General features: G+C 45.4%; 1 protein-coding gene across 9 annotated transcripts in view; it reads right to left on the bottom strand.

Annotated features, from left to right (window-relative positions):
• PC (pyruvate carboxylase) overlaps positions 1 to 18,996 on the bottom strand; it is a 110,275-nt gene that overhangs the window by 56,497 nt on the left and 34,782 nt on the right. The window contains exon 1 of one of the 9 annotated variants that reach the window (XM_004481574.3): positions 2,884 to 3,088. The exons of the other annotated variants lie outside the window; for them this stretch is intronic. The gene's annotated coding sequence lies outside the window, so the exon portion shown is untranslated. Of the gene's footprint in view, positions 1 to 2,883; positions 3,089 to 18,996 lie in introns of those variants that run through there. 9 annotated transcript variants of the gene reach the window in all.

Here is an 18,996-nt window from a genome sequence, read left to right as displayed (position 1 = left end):
ATACCGCTGAATTGCAAATTTAGAAATGGTTAAAATGGGGAATTTTACCATACTAAGATTTTTTTAAAAAAAGAAACTATTTGGTTGAAGAGACAAGACTAGCCTGCTGGAAATGTTAAGGCACCATTCAGCCAACCTGAAACACCTGCCATGAAAAACAGGGCTTTGAGAGTAAAGGAACTGCAGAGAGGAAAAGCAAAGTGGTGTGGAAGAGGCAGGCTCCAGCCGGGCTTCCCAGGGCCCTGCGTGACGCGGCACCTGCTAGGGAGTGGGGGGTGGGGGGAGGGCCCAGCAGGGGCCAAACGCCCTCCCCCTGTGAGTGTGATCCAGCCTGGTGCTACCGGGGTCAGGGTCGGTCAGACCTGCTTCATATCCTGACCCCAAACCCCTGTTGCTTCCAAGTCTGAAGACTTCCCTGAGACACAGAAAAACAGGAAAAAGATGGCTTCCTTTGACCACTGGGAGGATCCAATACAAGAATGAAAATAAACGGGCCAGCGGAGGGCTTAAAACACAATATACAGGGCTTAAGACACAATACCAATTAAAAACCATCAGCATCAAGTCAGAGCCAATGGCTGGGGTGGGAGCAGAGTTTGGAAGGTCATAAAACACCAGTAAAGGAATGGAGACAGATGGGTTTGGTGATCAGCAGAGAGGTGGAAGCCTAAACCAGGAGGAAGAGCTGGGCAAAGTGGGAGGAGCCCACAAGCGTGGGTCAGGTGAGGCCACACTCCCTCCCAGCAGCACCTGCAGGCCTCGGACCCACCCTGCTGCATCACCCTGGAGCTCTCAGCCCAGACCATTACCAGGTGTTCCCTCTCTCAAAACCCCACCCAGAGAAGAGCCACTAGTGAAAGTGAAGGGACAGAGGCAGGAGTGGGTACAGCAGCACAGGAGCCCCAAAGAGAAGTTTCTGGCAGGGGACCAGGGTGATGTGAGCTCTCAAGGCTGTGGAAAGGGCAGCACCAGGTAGATGATGGCTGGGTGAGAAGTCTGGTGTACAAGCAACAGCAGATGAAGCCAGGTGGGTTTAATGCGCTGATAAGCAAAGACACCTCCTTCAATCGTTCCACCTGGTGGAGACTTTACACTGTGCCAGGTACTGTCAGGCTCCGGAGGTGGAGCCAACAGAGAAGAGGCCCCTGCCCTGGGAGACCGACATTCCAGCGGGAGGGGAGAGAAAGAAACCAAGGGCACACACGGCCATTGTCAGATCCGCCCAGGTTCCTAAGCACAGGGTATCTCCTTGCCTCCAGTTCTCTGCTATCACCCATCTCCCTGGGTGTCAGGGAGCTAAGGCCCAGGAGCTAACGCCTTCCACCCCCTTGTCCAGAACACCAGGGCGAGAAGGCATAGGCCTTACCAGTAATTGGGGACAAGGCAGGGGGGGAATGTAAGTAAGGCATGGATGCTACCTAACCTCCAAGCTCCTTCTCACCAGTCCCTCATCACACACTTGTACACACACATGCAGGCGGTCAGCCTTTCCTCCTTGAATTGGCATCCCATGACTGGAGCAGAGTCTGGCCTGTTTGCAGTTAAAGATAAAGAATCAGAAGCCCTGAGGGGCCCTTATCAATGTCTCCTCCCCCCTGAACCAAGGGAAAGGGAGAGTTCTCACAGAACTCTGCGAGAACTGTTTGAGCAGTTACACGTGTTCCTCTCGTGTCTCAGATCATCACAAACTCAGATCTGGAGGAGAGCCGACCTTGACCCTCCAAATCCCCAGACTCCTCAATCCTGTCCTGCAGCTTGGAAGCATTTCAACAGGGCCCGAGTGGTCTGGGAAGCTGGAGTATGTGAGCCCCTGGGGCTGTACTTGGCGCAGTTCCTTCCCTGGCCACTGTCAGCTTCACGACTTTCTCAGGGACCCACATGGCTTTTCCCCCATCTCTTTTTGCCACCACCTTGCAAAGGCATTCTGGCCAGAGCGCTGTTTCCACTGCCTAGCTCGTGGACCTGGGGTTTGCCCATCCCTGACCAGAACTTTCTCCACAGGTACTTGGGCAATGAATGATCCAATCCACTGAGTTCCCATTCTCTTTTTTTCATCCAGCAGTTTGCTACTTTTTTTTTTAACATTGTGTATTTTTTTAAAATTAAAGTTAATAGATCACAAGGAATTTTACATTAAAAAACATAAACAAAAAACATAAGAGGGTCCCATGTAACCCACTCCCTACTCCCCACATCATTTTTGTAAATTGTTTTTGAAGATACATATACATCACAAAAAAAATGTTACACTAAAAAATATGAGGTTCCTGTACACTCCCAATCCCCCCACCCCACTCCTCCTGCACCAACAACTTCCCTCATCATTGCAGCACACTCATCACACTCAGTGAACACATTTTGGGGCACTGCTGCACTACACGGATAATGGTTTACCCTGTAGTTCACACTCTCCCCCAGTACATTCAGTGGGTTATGGCCGGATATATAAAGTCCAGCATCTGACCCTGCAATATCATTAAGGACAATTCAAAATCCCAAAAATGCCCCCACATCACATCTCTTCTACCCTCTTCCTGCCCTCAGCAACTACTGTGGCCACTTTTTCCACCCTGATGCTAAAATTCCTTCTATTACTCGTCACAATAGTTTTATAGTAAAATATCAGTAAGTCCACTCTAATCCATACTTTATTCCTCCATCCTGTGGACCTTGGGGTGGTGATGTCCTCTCTACCTCTAGATCAAGAGGGGGCTTAGATAGTTCCCATTCTCTTAAGGACCTATTCCCAGAACCCCTTTGTCCTCTCCCTTTCCAAGTAGTAGACAGCTGTTAAGTTCCAGAAGTGCTAGCCGTGGCAGCCACAATGCACACGCACTGCCTACAGGGCAAGTGCCTAGGGCCTCCCGACGTTGATCCTCTTACCACCACAGTTGGTCTGGAAAGCACAAGGAGGTGATGCTGCTCTTGGTGCCAGAACACCCGAGTCTGGACCCGCTGCCCGCACCTGTTTATAACTGATGTTCTGGGTTAAGCCCCTGTCAGTGTTCCAGAACTGTCCCCTCCCCTACAGCTCACAGGAGAGAGAGGCTGCTTGTGAGACAACCTCTGGCTCGGGGATGGGCCTTGGGCAGTCTGTTTGAGGGAAGAGAGAGAAAAACAAACAGGTCAGGGGTGAGCTGGAAGATGGGCGGTCAAAATCCACTGCCCACAGGTTCTGGCAAAAGATTAAAGGGCGGCAGTGCTCAGGTTTTCCAAAGGAGGGGGACGGGAAACCCAGTTAGGAGATATGTAAGGAAAGGAACAGGGGATCCAGATGGGGAGGAGGAAAAGTAAGGAGTGGAACTCGGGTTGGCGACCTCCTGGTCTTCTGCCCCTAGGGCCGGGAGACTGGATTTGCTCACAAGAGTGGATGGGACCCAGTGCCTTGGGGAAATGTTGCCCTGGCATTCTCTCATTAGCAAGTAGGTTTGTAAGTGCTGGAACCACCATTAAACCCACCCACCACGTAACTTAAAGCAAGTTACACTAAAGACCACTCCAGTCAAGAGCAGGTCCCGTCCCCACCTGCCAAAAGACCCAACAACCTGCTGAACTCTCCCTGGGATTCCCTGGCGGCAGCGTTAACAAGTCACTGCCTTTTGGTGCCTTTTGCTTGCCTCCTGCATCCTGGGTAAATTGCTCAGAGGGGGCCCTCCCAAGTTTGGGGTGCTTACTGAGTGCCAGGCCGCTACTGTCTGAGGCTGTTGATGAAATGCAGGGGTGCCCGGATCCGGGCAGAGTCTCCTGGAGGCCCAGAGTTCAATGGAAACACGTATGAGGGAAACTTGCTCGTTTCTTGGGAGTCGGGATCCCCACTGGCACGGGGACCAAGGAAGGGGGCTCGTCTAACAAACCCTGACCAAGACAGGCAGCCAGAGATCCAGGATGAGGCCAGGCCACGTTCAAAGCAGAGGCTCTGTCCAGGGGTCCTGAGAATAGAGGGTCAGTTACAACGCGGAGGTGGGAAACAGCAGGAACCCCCGCATCAAGTGCTGTGGCTTCTGAGTGTGATAATCCTACCCTCTCCCTGGCATCAGGACAGGAATCAGGTGCTGTTTCCCCAGCTGCAGGCCACGGGTTCAGCTGACTTCCACACCCACCCAGATACAACCCACCTGCCTGTGAACTGCTGGACAGGATCGGAGTCTGGAGGGAGCTGCCAGTGTGGGCCTCGCCTCATCTGGGAGTAAGGCCAGGAGCCAAGCTCAAAAGCATGCCCATGGCTGAGGAGACATTTCGACATCAGTTTTTTTCAAAGTATTTTGGCATATGGTTGCTTCACTCCACTCACATCGCTGGGAATACATGAGAACAGGGTCATTCCTTCCCACTCTACAGGAGAGGAGCTCTAGACCCTCAGACAGGAGCGTCAGGAACAGGTCACCCAAAGTCCAGGTCTAAGAAGGATCTGGTGCTCTAGGTCTTCTCGGGAAAAGGTAAAAGTTATGAGGTAAACATTGCCGGGATAGGAACTAGCCTCCAGTGCAGGAAGACTGGAAATCCCTTTGCCAGGATGCTGTGACATGGTGGCAATACTCCGATTCTCACAGACAAGGAGCTGAGCACAGAGGAAAAAGCAAGGCTTTGCAGTGAGGTAGAGCTGGGCTTGGAGCTTAACTCTGATATGTGGATATGACCTTGGACAACTCAACCTTCAAGTCCCAATTTTCTCAATTGTAAAATGGGGATTAATAACATAGCTTGCAGGGTGTTCATGGGGGCTCAAGAAGTAATGGATATGATTTATTATGAACTGTGCCCCCACAACACGATATGCTTAAGTCCTAACCCCCAAGACCTGTGAACTGGGCCTTACTTGGAAATTGGGTCTTAGTAGATGTCATCAAGGTAAGATGAGGTCACGATGGACTAGCACAGGCCCTACGGACAACAACTGGGGTCTTTGTAACACAAAGGAGAGGGAGACTTGGACACAGAGACACAGAGGAGACACCTTGATTACAGACTTCTGGCCTCTGAATAATAAAGTTCAGACAATAAATGTGTTGTTTTGTTATAGCAGCCCATAGGAAATGAGGACACACAGAAAGTTTCATAGAAATGAAAATTTTAGAAGGGACACACTCCGGGAGGAGGGAGCAGCCTGACAGGATGCGATGTGGCCCACTAACCAAGCTCAGCCTGTCATGGCTGGAGCATCAGGTGTGAGGGAATAGCTGGGGAGGACGGCAAGGGCCCCCACCGCTCGCTGCCTCAGGTAGAGCAGTGGCTCTGTGCCACTGTCTTCAATTTTAGCAGAAAATCCAGCACTGAAATAATGCAGCAATTAACTTTATAGGCAATTATAAAATAACTCTCAAAGCCAACAGTTATTCCTACTTGATAGTTGTTTGTCTTAGGAGACCAGAACCGGGGGAAGGGGGGGTAGGGAGAAAGGGTATGCCGCAGTTAAACCAATGGCAAAGTTATCTGCTGCTGTCCTGGTTAATGGGTTGCTCAGATGTTAAAACAATCCTGTTCACCTGAGTGTGACAAAGCCAGACTTCCAGTCAGTGAGTGCAAGCGGAGAATGACATCGGTGTGAGCTCAGTTCTGGGGGTGGGGAACATGGCACACAAGAGGCAGATGTTGCATCTGTCCCATCCCTCTCCTTTGGCTCCCAGTCCATCCAGCCCAAGCTGCTCTCACCGCCAGGAAAGCTGGACCCCTCTAATCACCTTGGTCCCCCATTCTCCATCACCCAGAATCCAGCTACAGAGGCAACAAGGTTGTATGACTTCTAGGAAGCAAAGCAGGCAGGCAGATTTTCTTTCATTTACTGAGAATGTGTGTAAAGAATGCTCACTGGGTAACAGTAATTATGCCAGTGTTGTGGAGAAACAAAGAAGGTGATGGTTCCTATGCTTTAAAAATTCACCACACGGCTGGTAGAGGCAAGACCCGCACATGGCTGTGGGAAAAAAGAGTTTCACCTGTTCTGTTGTAGATGTTGCCTTCTTATAGATGTTGCAGTTGTTCTCTATTATTGTAGGTGATGTTGCAGTTCTGATAGCCAACACCTGCTTGGTAGTTTCCAATAAATACGATGTAAAAACTAGGGTCGAGACTCTCAGTTCCAGAAGCTCTGAATCCCCTGGTCCCATCTTTATCTCCTCCTCTCTTGTGTGTGTCTCTCTCTGTCCTTTATTTCTGTAAATTCTGCATCGCCTTTGCTTCAAGCCAACCTATCACTGAGCTGATCTCAGCAACTGGCACCCAAAGTGGGACACGAAGGGAAGAAGGCTCACAGCACAAGGCAAATGGGCTTCCTGCACCAGAGTTACCTCTGCATGCAGGATAACACTGCAGGGTGTGGGATCACAAGGTTTCCAGGCCTTTACTGTCTCTTCATCACCCCCAGGACAAGCCAACCACTTTGCAATACCAGCTCTAGGTCAATGTGCAACTGCTTCTGGATGAGCCAACCCTAGTGTTGACAGAGCTTCACAGTTTCCAGGAAGGCCCCATTCCCTTCCTCCTCCCCACAACTCACCTGGATTCACCCATTCCCCAATTTCAGCACCACAGCCTTGACTTCTGAGAGCTGTGCTGAACTGCAGATCCAAAATTTAATTCACTCTGTGTTTTGTTTCCTGACTACTAAATCAAACACCATGCAATGGGTTGGCTTAAACAACAGGAATTTCCTGGCTCACAGTTTTGAGGCTAGGAAAAAACCACAGTCAAGCTACCATCAAGGCAATACTTTCTCCCAGAAGACTGTGGCCTTCTGAGGCTGGCTGCCGACAATCCTTGGGCCTTGACTTTTCTGTCACGTCGCAATGCACATGGCAGCTTCTCCCTTTTCTTCTGTGTTCCACTGATGTTCAACTTCTGGCTACTCCCTCTGGCTTTCTTTCTCTCTGCAGTCGTCCCTATAAGGTCTTCCATAATAGGATTAAGACCCATCCCGACTCAATTGAGCCACACCTTCACTGAAGTAACCTCATCAAGAGGTCCTATATATAACAGGTTCACATCCACAGGAGTAGATTAGGTTTAAGAACATTTTTTTCTAGGGTAACCTTATGAACCTTAGTTTCCTGATCTATAAAAATGCAGAATGATCCAAGTCATCCTAAGTAGATATGAGAATTCAATGAGGTGATGTATTTTTAAAATATGTAGGAGACACTGGAACATTTAGAGAGGCCCAGAAAAATAACCCCAAAGGTCAGCCCTTGTATTGTCAGCCTTAAGGTGTCTCTTTTCCCATCAAGCGCTGGAGCTTCAATGTAAGAACAGTAAAGATCTAGATGCAAGCCCAGGGAGGCCAAGAATAGGGTGTCAGTTCCAAGCAAGACAATGGGGAGAAGAGCAACAAAACCTGAGTCAGACTAGAATCCTGGTCTTATCTCTGCACCTACCAAGTCCTGTGCCAAAAGCAAGTCACCTATCCACCCTGCACTTTGGCTTCTTCAACCATTAGACAAGGGACGATAATTACCAAGCCTTCTTCACAAGGGTAATGTAGACAAAAAATTAAAACCATAAAATATTTACTGCAGTGCATTGTACTGCCAAGGTGCCAGGCCCTGTGGAGACATCATCCCCTGTCCTCAGTCTAGATAAGAAGAGGAATAGGAAAGAGGGGGTTAGACAGCATAAAGTTAAATCTAAATAAAGTAGGGAAGCAGACTTGGCCCAGTGGTTAGGGCATCCGTCTACCACACGGGAAGTCCATGGTTCAAACCCCGGGCCTCCTTGACCCATGTGGAGCTGGCCCATGTGCAGTGCTGATGCATACAAGGTGTGCCATGCCACGCAGGGGTGTCCCCCGCATAGGGGAGCCCCACGTGCAAGGAGTGCACCCCGTAAGGAGAGCCACCCAGCGCAAAAGAAAGTTCAACCTGCCCAGGAATGGCGCTGCACACATGGAGAGCTGACACAACAAGATGATGCAACAAAAAGAAACACAGATTCCCGTGCCGCTGACAACAACAGAAGCAGACAAAGAAGAACACGCAGCAAATAGACACAGAGAACAGACAACTGGGGGGGGGGAAGGGGAGAGAAATAAAATAAATAAATCTTAAAAAAAAAAAAAAAAACTAAAGTAATCCAAACATCAAAAAGAATAAAATACTTATGAATAATTTTAACAAAAGAAGTGTAAGACTTGTACACTGAAAGCTAAAAAATATTGAAAGAAAACCTAAATAAATGAGAAGACATTCCATGTTCATGGAACAGAAGACTTAATATTGTTAAGATAGAAATATCCCCCAAATTGATCTACAGATTCAATGCAACCTCTACCAAAATCCTAGCTGCTTTTTTTCTTTTGCAAAAATTGACAAGCTAATCCTAAAATCTGTATGGAAATGAAATGGATCTAAAACAGCCCAAAGAATCTTGAAAAAGAGTGACAAAGTTGTATTACATCCTAATGTCAAAACTTTTTACAAAGCTATAGTAATCAACAGAGTGTGGTACTGGCATAAAAAACATGCATAGAGATCAATGGACTAGAACTGAGAGCCCAGAAATAAATCCATACATTTAGTGACTTTTTTTTTTTTTTTTTTTTTTGAGGTACCAGGGCTGGGGATTGAACCTGGGACCTCGTATGTAGGAATCTGGTGCTCAACCACTGAGCCACATGGCTCCCCTGAGTTGGTTTTTTCATTGTTTGCTTATTTGTTTTGCTTTTAGGAGGCACCGCAGACTGAACCCAGGATCTACCCCATGTGGGAAACAGGTCCTCAACCACTTGAGCCACATCCTCTCCCCATCAACTGATTTTTGACTAGGGTAACAGTTTGATATGGTTATGAATTCCAAAAAGAAATATTGGATTATGTTTGTTATCTGATCTGTACCTGCATGATTGAGTTATGATTAGGGCATTGAGTCCCCACTCCTTGGTAGGTGGGGACCCACAGATAAAAGGCATGGGCGAAGAACAGAGTTGAGGGTTTCTGATGTTGGAGTTTGATGCTGAAGACTTAAGCTGGAGCCCCACGAAGTCAGCATGCAGAGGAAAGAGAAGTCAGCACCAGGAAGGAAGGAACCTTGAATCCAGAGACAAGCAATCTGGAATCATATGACTGCACTGTTTCTACTTTGTTACTTTAAAAATCCATTGGTAAAAAATAAAAATAAATAAAAATAAACAAAAAATCCATTGGTCTATCACGTCCCAAGGGCCTCCTTGTGAAGACAAGCTGGCCTGCGTGCCGCAGAAAGGTGACGCAGCAAGATGATGCAACAAAGGGAGACAAGCAGACACAGAAAAATGTGCAGCAAACGGACACGGAGAACAGACAGCAACATAAGCCACGGACGGGGGTGGGGGGATAAATAAATAAATTAAATAAGTCTTTAAAAACAAAAAAAAATCCATTGGTCTACATACAATAACTGAAAGAATACTGAATTCCCATCTTGGGGAGCTCTACCACATTCTCTAATGGAACAGCAACAATCTCCCAAGTACAGGGGCAAGACCAGTGAAGAAGGATGGTCCATTGATAGGCCCTTGATACTGACAACTATGCTTATTGCTCTTGAAATTGCAACTTAGCCTAGTGTTGTAGGGTGCCTACAAGTTACCTCCTGAGAGCCTCCATGTTGTTCAGATGTGGCCACTCTCTAAGCCAAACTCAGCATATAAATGCATTATCTTCCCCCCAGTGTGGGACATGATTCCCAGGGATGAGACCCCCTGGCACTGAGGGATTACTACCAAGCACAGGCTAGTGATGCAACTGGAAAAAGACCTTGAATAACAGGAGGAAAGGGTAAAGATAAATGAGTTTACATGGCTCAGAGACTTCAAAATGAGTCTGGAGGTCATCAGAGAAGTAACATCTCAGCAGGATCTCATGGACAGCCAAAGTATATATTACCCCAAATAGTGGGGCTCCTAAGGGCTATGGAGACACCCAGGTCCTACGGTCATGGCAGATAGCTCCAGACTTTGGTGGCTTCCCAGTGGGCCCTACTTTGGAGTTTGTGCTCCCAAATGTGACAAAGTTGGACTCAGATGCGACTTCTTTACACATGCTTCTTCTGTCTCTTTTATTGAACCTATCATTGGCTCTGGATTTGGTAGGCGTATATCCAAGAGACTTGAATCACTGGGCTGTCCATGTACCAGCTGGGCCCTCAGCCTCAGCAAAGTTTCAACACCTACTCTCCAGTTCATTGGACTTACCCAGGAAAACTAGCAAGAAGGTGAGGATGGACAACCACTATACCAAGGAACCAAGAGAGTCTACAACTGCAAGCAAGGGAGTCCCTCCATCAGCCATATGGAATCAAAGTCCCCTCTCAGTTAGAGATGGAGTGGGCATCACCATCCCAGAATTCTCAGGATTGGGGAATAAAATGTGGACTAGAGTGGACTTACTGGTATTCTACTATATTCTACTATATTCTACTATAGACTTACTGTGATTCTAGCAATGGAAGAAATACAGTGGCCAATGGATTTGCTAAATGGAGGAAGAGGGAAAAAGAGGTGCAATATGGGGGCATTTTTTGGGACTTGGAATTGTCCTGATGATATCACAGAGACAGATACAGGACATTATATATCCTGCCATAACTTACAGAATGGAGTGGGAGAGAGTGTAAACTACAGTGTAGACTATAATCCATGCTGTGTGGCAATGCTCCAAAATGTGTTCATCAATTGCAATGAATGTACCACACTAATGAAAGAAGTTGTTAATGTGGGAAAAGTGGGAGGTGTGGAGAATGAGGCATATGGGAACCCCCTATATAATTTTTTTATATAACATTTTATATAATCTGTGTTATCTTTTAAAAATAAATTAAAAATATATATTTTTTAAAATCCGTTGGTCTACCTAGAATTATAAATGGGTTTTTTACCAGCATGATTTTATAACCTCATGCACTGGTCATTTGGAAAATACTGGTTCACTGAGTTACAAAGATTTATAATCAATGTTGACATATTTCATTATGAAATCAAAAGATCAAATCACTGTGCAGTGCAAAAAAATACTTAAAATCAAGTTGAAAAAACCTCACCTACAAATAACTGTCTTATACATATATAGAAATACGGTTGGAGGATGAATGGATGGATAACATTACTTTCATACAAGTGAAACATATGTTGTTTTAATTAATTGAATTAAATTTAGTTTTATTTTATGGGACTAAAGGAAACCTGAAATAAATATGAAGGAATTTTTAAGCACCATATAAATATTTCTTTAGCATGAAAGATACTATTTCTCAGATCATTTCAATTCTGAGATGGGCATAATGAAACTTTTACTGTAATTATATTTTTATCTAATTTCTTTACATTTTATTTTATTAATATATTTGATATTATGCTTGGTTACATATAACTTTGTGTCTTTTTTAAAAATTGAGCATTTAATCCTAATAAATTGTCTTTTTATCCTGAAAAAAAAAAGATCAGGAAGAGGGTATAGCTCAAGGGTTGAGCATGCACTCACATGTAAGAGATCCTCGGTTCAATCCCTAGCACCTACTGAAAAAAAAAAGACCACCAGTGTCATCAGAAAAGTGTTTAAGAGGCTGTTATGAGATGGATACAAGTTTTCCAAAATTCTAATTTTTTTTCTTCAAACCTCACATTTTACTCCTGGAAGCAAATACTGTTAGTTGTTTCCTTGAAGAAATAGGCTCACTACGTTCACTTTCAAGATAATGTCTGTCAGATACCCAAATCTAAATAACCACTGTTTGTCTGTCAGTGGTTCTTTCAAGTTAAAATGCTGTTCCCTGGGGTAAAAAAACAGCTAGTTCAATCCCGAAAGCTTCTCCTTGAGACAGTATGTGGCATGTTTACTCCCATTTCATCACAGAATACTACAAAGACATCTACACAAAGCATAGAGGTTTCAATACAATTAATATTTTCTACTGCTTCATCAAGGACATTCTTAAAGCAAGACAATTTTTAAAGATTTTAAAAAATATTTATTGTGACAAACATACACTTTGCCATTTTAACCATTTTTAAGTGGCATTAATTATATTCACAATGTTATGCAACCATCATCACTATTTCCAAAAATTTTCATCACCCCGAACAGGAATTCTTTACCCATTAAGCAATAACTTCCCACACCCTCCTCTCCCCAACCCCTGGTAACCTCTAATTTATTTTCTGTCTCTAGGAATTTGCCTATTCTAGATCTTTCATAGAAGTGGAATCATAGGAAGTGGATGTGGCTCCAGCGATTGGGCTCCCATCTACCATATTGGAGGTCGAGGGTTTGATTCCTGGGGCCTCCTGATAAAGGCAAGCTGGCGTGCTGGCGAGCTGGCCTGAGTGGAGTGCTGGCCCATGTGGTTGGCTGGCACAGCAAGATTATGCAATGAGGAGAGACAATAAGAGACGCAGCAGACCAGGGAGCTGAGGTGGCGCAAGAGATTAAGCGCCTCCCTCCCACTCCAGAAAGTCCCAGGATCAGTTCCCAGTGTTGCCTAAAAAGAAAACAAGCAGACAGAGAAGAACACACAGTGAATGGACACAGAGAGCAGGCATGGGGGGAGGGGGGCGGATAAATAAAATAATCTCTAAAGAAAAAAAAAGTGGAATCATACAATATGTGGTCTTTTGTGTCTGGCTTCTTTTACTTGGTATCATGTTTTCAAGGTCCACCCATGTCACAGTGCCTGTCAGTACTTCATTCCTATTCCACAGCTGCATAACATCCTATTGCATAGATGGATCACATTTTGTGTGTCCATGCTTCTGGTGAGGGACACTCGGGTTGCTTCCATCATTTGGCGATTGTGAGTAACACTGCGATGAACACTGATGTAGAGCTGGCATTTGTGTGGAGGTACAGGACCTGTGACTACCAAGGAACTTGGTCTGATCCCCACAAAGGTACCAGAGTTTTGCCTGTTACCACTTTTGCACCATCAGTACAAATGTCAACACAGTGGAAAAGGCAAGTTTCTGAGTATTAATATGAAAATCATTCTGACTCTTGAAAAGTTCTTGATGAACCACAGGAGTCCCCAACGACACTGTGAGAACCGCTAGACTTGGCGAGCCCTCCCTGCTGGAGAGGGGAGAGGTACACCCAACTTAAAACAATGCCAACCAAACAGACTTCCGCACTTTGGACACAGAAAGGAGAGTGCAGAAGAGGACCAGAGCCCTGGGCAGAGTCTGGGTAGGAGGGCTGACCTCGGCTCAGGTTTCAGCTGACTGGATTGTTTCCTGAAGTTTCAAAATCTAACAAGCCGGCCCTCTAGTTGTTTTTCTCTCCACCCCCAGACCACCTTTCCATTCCTTTGGCCCCAACACGAGAGGCCCCTTTAACCCTTGGGGGTGTTTTCCTTTTTCCACACTAAAGGACCCTGTGGTGAGCTGAGGGGTGACGGAGCAAGAAGGCAAAAGGGGAAAGGTAGCAAATACTACCATCTCCTGCCTTTGCCCAGTCACCCCAGCCTCAGTTCACCCCCAGGGGCAGGGGCAGCAGGGAGGGTGCTTTCCCACCAATTCTCTGCATTCCCACCACACTCTCTTCCTGCCAATTCAGAGCTTGCCTGCCAACTAGCCCCTTAGTTCAATTTTAACAAAGAGTTTTCCTCCCACAGCCAAGTCTCCTGGTGCGGAGGGCTCCTTATCTCAGCACAGACCAACACAAGACCCCCAACTGGCTCCAAGCCCTTCCCCCAGGACATTCAGGGGGCAATGTGAAGTGTGTGAGTCAGGATGGGAATGGTGATGGAGTTCTCACTGGAGCCTGCACTGTTAAAACTGCAGCGGCAGTGAAGCCAGCCTGGCAGGGAGTAGAATGTAGAAAACACAAAGTGCCATTCAGGCCGCAGGGACAAACAATCAGCCTTTATCCTTTTTTCTGGCCAGGCCAAGGCTCTAAGCAGAGACAGAGGATCCAATGGTAGCCTCTGGGCAGGACCAATCCTGGAATATGCAAGGTCCCAGGAAAATATTTTTTGTGGAACCCGTCTATATAAAAAACTTGAGTCACTCAAAATTAGTGGGCCAGCACTACTCCGGTGGCCCAATCTCAAGTGATCCCACAAAAGAAATACTGTGCTGACCAGAAGGAGCTGCCCCCTGGAACTGGGCCTGGACAGGGGCCTGCAGGACAGCCCCATAGGGGCCAGGCATGGAGCTCCTCAGGACATCTCCTGGATATCACCGCAAGGGTGGTACTGCAGGCCCCAGCCTGTCCCAGGAAGTGGATGGAGGCTTAGAAAATTTCAAGGAAGGCACCCCAAAGTGTGGAAGTCCCCTGAGGTACAGTGTGTGGGCCCTAGGGTGGCAGTGGCCTTAAGGACATAGCCACACTCGTAGGTGAGGAGGATTGTCCTCAAGAAAGAAACCTAGGAACTTTAAGCCCAGGTCACTTCTCGTTCCTCACTATCTGTGGCTTTCAAGTCAATTGGGCTATGAAAACTCTCAGGTAACCCAAACATTCCATAAGTTGCCAGTCTTTATCACTATCCTCACCATCTCTTCTCCCAGAGCTCCCAGTGAGTAGCAAGATGACTTGTTCTGAATTTACATACCTTCTCCCTGCCCAGTCTCTCTTAGTAAGGTCCACATGTAAGAGGTTAGAAAGCAAGCAAGCAACACTTTGCTTGCAGTTCTAAGGAAGGACTGATTTGACCCATAGTAAATGCTCAACGAATATGAGGAAAGAACACCTCAAATAATTCACAAACTGATAAACCATTCCCAGGGCAAGAAAATATTTAATGCAACATTTTTTTAAAGTTTGTAGTTATAAATTTATTTTATGATAATATCCATTTCAAGTCAACATAAAAAAACATTTTTGGGAAAAATAACTATTATCCCCAAAACAAAAACATTTAGTGAGAAGAATAGGACACTTTGACATTTTTGCAATTCTCTTTACTGTCTGCATTCAATTAAATGTAATATATAGTTTTGGTGGAATTATATGAAAAAAATCTGGTCTCACACAACAGATATGTAGTTGGAAATGAGAAGACCAATTTAATAGGCTTTTCAGATCCTTGTGGACACTACCTAAATGGCAGTTTCTTTTTAAAATTTTTTTTTTTTTAAGATTTATTTTTTATTTTTCTCTCCCCTTACCCCCTGCCCACCCCCCCACCCCCAGCTGTCTGCTCTCTGTGTCCATTCGCTGCGTGTTCTTCTGTGACCGCATCTATCCTTACCAGTGGCACTGGGAATCTGTGTTTCTTTTTGTTGCGACATCTTATTCTGTCAACTCTCTGTGTGCACAGTGCCATTCTTGGACAGGCTGCACTTTCTTTCGTGCTAGACAGCTCTTCCTACAGGGCTAACTCCTTGCACGTGGGGCTGCCCTACATGGGGGACACCCCTGCGTGGCAGGGCACTCCTTGCGCACATCAGCACTGTGCATGGGCCAGCTCCACACGGGTCAAGGAGGCCCGGGGTTTGAACCGTGGACCTCCCATGTGGTAGGCGGACACCCTATCCATTGGGTCAAGTCCACTTCCCTTATTTTTAATTGTAGTAAAATATACAGAACATAAAAATTATTTGAGGTAGACAATTCTTTGACAACACTGAGGAACTTTCTCTACTATCTATTTCCAGACGATTTTCATCACTCCAAACCAAAACTCATATTCATTTGTCAATAATTCCCCATTCCCCCTCCTCTCCTGACCCCTGGTAACACTATTCTGCTTTCTGTATCTACAATTTTTGCTTATTCTAAGTATTTCATATAAAAGAAATCAAACAATATTTCTCCTTTTGTGTCTGGCTTGCTTCTCTCAACATGATGTCCTCAAGGTTCATCCACATTATAGCATGTACCAGCACCTCACTTCTTTTTACAGCTGAACTAAAGTCCACCGTATGGCTAGAGCACATTTTGATTCTCCCTTCATCTGCTGATGGACACTGGGGTTGCTTCCACCTCTTGGTGATTCTAATGCTGCAACGAACATTGGTGTCCAAGTTCCTGCTTCCAATTCTTCTGGGTATATACCTAGGAGTGGAATTGTCCGGTCATATGGTAATTCTAGCCTCTAGTGGGTGTAAAGGGGTATCTCATTGTGGTTTTCATTTGTATTTCTTTTTTTTTTTTAAAGACTAGATTACAGCTTTATTGTATTTTTTTCTTCCCTTCCCCTTCCCCACCCTGCTGTTTTTGCTGTTTGTGTCCCTTCGCTGTGTGATCTTCTGTATCTATTTCTTTTTTTTGTCTTCTCTTCTCAACTTCTCTTCCAGGATTCACTGGGATTCAATGCTGGAGACCTCTGATGTGGAGAGAAGTTCCCGGTCAACTGCACCACCTCAGTTCTGGTCTCTGCTGCCCTTCACCCTGACTCTCCCCTTCATCTCTCTTTTGTTGTGTCATCATCTTGCTGCGTGACTCACTTGTGCAAGCACTGGCTTGCCTCACCAGGTGGGCACTTGGCTTGCTGTGCAGGTACTTAGCTCACCACGCGGGCACTGGCTTGCTGTGCAGGCACTAGCTCACCACACGGTCACTCATGCAGGCACTCAGCTCATCGCACAGGTACTTGGCTTGCCATGTGGGCACTCAGCTTGCCACACAGGTACTTGTGTGGGCACTCAGCTCACCATATGGCACTTGGTTCACCACGTAGGCACCCACATGGGCACCTGGCTTGCCACATAGGCACTTGGCTCACCTCACGAACATGCAGCTCGCCACACAGGCACTGGCTCGCTGCGCAGGCACGCTTTCTCTTCTTCTTTTTCACCAGGATGCCCGAGGGATTGAACCCGGGTCCTTCCATATGGTAAGTGGAGGCTTTATCACTTGAGACATATTTGCTTCCCATATGACTTTTAAATTTATCAAGATTTGATTTGTGGACAATTTGGTCTATCCTGGACAATGTTTCATGTTACATGAGAAGAATGTGTACTTTGCTACTGTTTGGTAGAGTGTTCTATATATATCCATTACGTCTAATTGGTTAACAGTGTCATTCAAGTCCTCTATTTCCTTATTGAACTTCTGTTTGGATGCTCTATCAATTATTCAAAGCGGCGTACTGAAGTGTCTAACTATTATTGTAGAACTATTTTGCCCTTCAGATCTGTCAACTTTTGTCTCATACATATTTTGGGCTCTTGTGAAGTGTATATATGTTTATAATTGTTATAGGTTCTTGGTGGATTGAAAAGTTATCAATATATAATATTCTTCTTTGTCTCTTAAATTTTTTTTTTAACTTAAATTCTACTTTACCTGACAATAATGTAGTCACGGTGCCTCTCTTTTGATTATTGTTTGCATGGAATATCTTATTCCACCCTTTTACTTTCAACCTTTGTGTCTTTGTATCTAAATTAAGTCTCTTATAGACTGCATTTAGATGGATCATGTTTATTCATCCAGTCTATTAATCTCTGCCTCTTTTTTTTTAAAGATTTATTTATTTACTCATTTTTCCCCTTTCCCTTCCTCCCGCCCTGCTGTATTTTGCTGTCTATGTTGTCTTATCTTCTCATCTATCTCCTCCAGGATTCACCAGGATTCAATCCTAGAGACTTCTGACATGGAGAGAGGTTCCCTGTCAATTGCATCACCTCAGGTCTTGGTTTCTGCTGTGCTTCATCTTGACTCTCCCCTTGTCTCTCTTCTGTTGTGTCATCATCTTGCTGCCTGACTCACTTGCACAGGTACTGGATCACCGCATGGGCACTTGTGCTCACCACGCAGGCACTCGCACTCACCACGTGGCCACTTGCATGGGTCCTGGCTTACCATGTGGACACTCACGCCAGCACTAGCTCACTACGTGGGCACACTTTCTCTTCTTCTTTTTCACCAGGAGGCCGCAGGGATTGAACCCAGGTCCTCCCATATGGTAGGCGGGAAGCTCTATCACTAGAGCCACCTCTGCTTCCACAATCTCTGCCTTTTAAGATGGAAGTTTAATCCACTGACACTTAAGTTACTAACTGAGAAGGAAAGATTTACTTTTGTCATTTAGTTATTTGTGTTCCACATGTCTTGCATTTTTTCCCTCATTTATTCCGTTTCTGCCTTTTTGTTGTATTTAGTTGCTTTTTTATAGTGTACCAGTTTGATTTCCTTCTTCTTTCCTTTACTCTATACTTTTGGTTATCTTTGTGATTACAAGTAACATCTTAAAGTAGTAACAACCTAGTTCCACTAGAACAAACCTAGTTTAATAGTATACAAATTCCCTACTGCTGTATATCTCTGTCCCTTCTCCTTTATGTTGTTATAGTCTGTTAAATCTTTATACATTGCATGTCCACTAACATAGATTTACAATGTTATATTATACAATTGCCAGTTAAGTTCTATGGGGGAGGGTAAAAAGCAGTTACAAACCAAAATTACAATAACATACTTTTTCTTTTTAAGATTTATTTTATTTATTTATTTTTCTCCCCTTCCTCCCTGCCGCAGTTGTCCGTTCTCTGTGTCTATTTGCTGCGTCTTCTTCTTTGTCCACTTCTGTTGTTGTCAGCGGGACAGGATCTGTGTTTCTTTTTGTTGTGTCATCTTGTGTTAGCTGTCCGTGTGGGCAGCACTTTCTTTCACGCTGGGCGGCTCTCCTTATGGGGCACACTCCTTGTGCGTGGGGCTCCTCTACGTGGGGGACACCCCTGCGTGGCAGGGCACTCCTTGCGCGCATTGGCACTGCGCATGGGCCAGCTCCACACGGGTCAAGGAGGCACGGGGTTTGAACTGTGGACCTCCCATGTGGTAGACGGATGCCCTAACCACTGGGCCAAGTCCGCTTCCCAACATAGACTTTTATATTTACCTATGTAGTTATCTTTACCAATGTTCTTTTTTATTTCTTCTTATGGCTTTGAGTTGTCTAGTGTCCTTTTATTTTAGTCTGAAGATCTTCCTTTAGCATTTCTTGTAGGTCAGGTTCTGGTAATGAAGTCTTTCAGCTTTTATTTGCATGTGTCTTAATTTCACCTTCATTTTTTAAAGATAATTTTGCCAGATATAGAATTCTAGGGTAACAATTTTTTTCTCTAAGGGCTTTAAATATGCCATCCTACTG

Source organism: Dasypus novemcinctus, chromosome 10, assembly GCF_030445035.2.
Source record: "Dasypus novemcinctus isolate mDasNov1 chromosome 10, mDasNov1.1.hap2, whole genome shotgun sequence".
In the NCBI taxonomy this organism is placed as follows: domain Eukaryota; kingdom Metazoa; phylum Chordata; class Mammalia; order Cingulata; family Dasypodidae; genus Dasypus; species Dasypus novemcinctus.
Note: the sequence above shows the minus strand (reverse complement) of the source record. Positions and strands in the feature narration are given on the sequence as shown.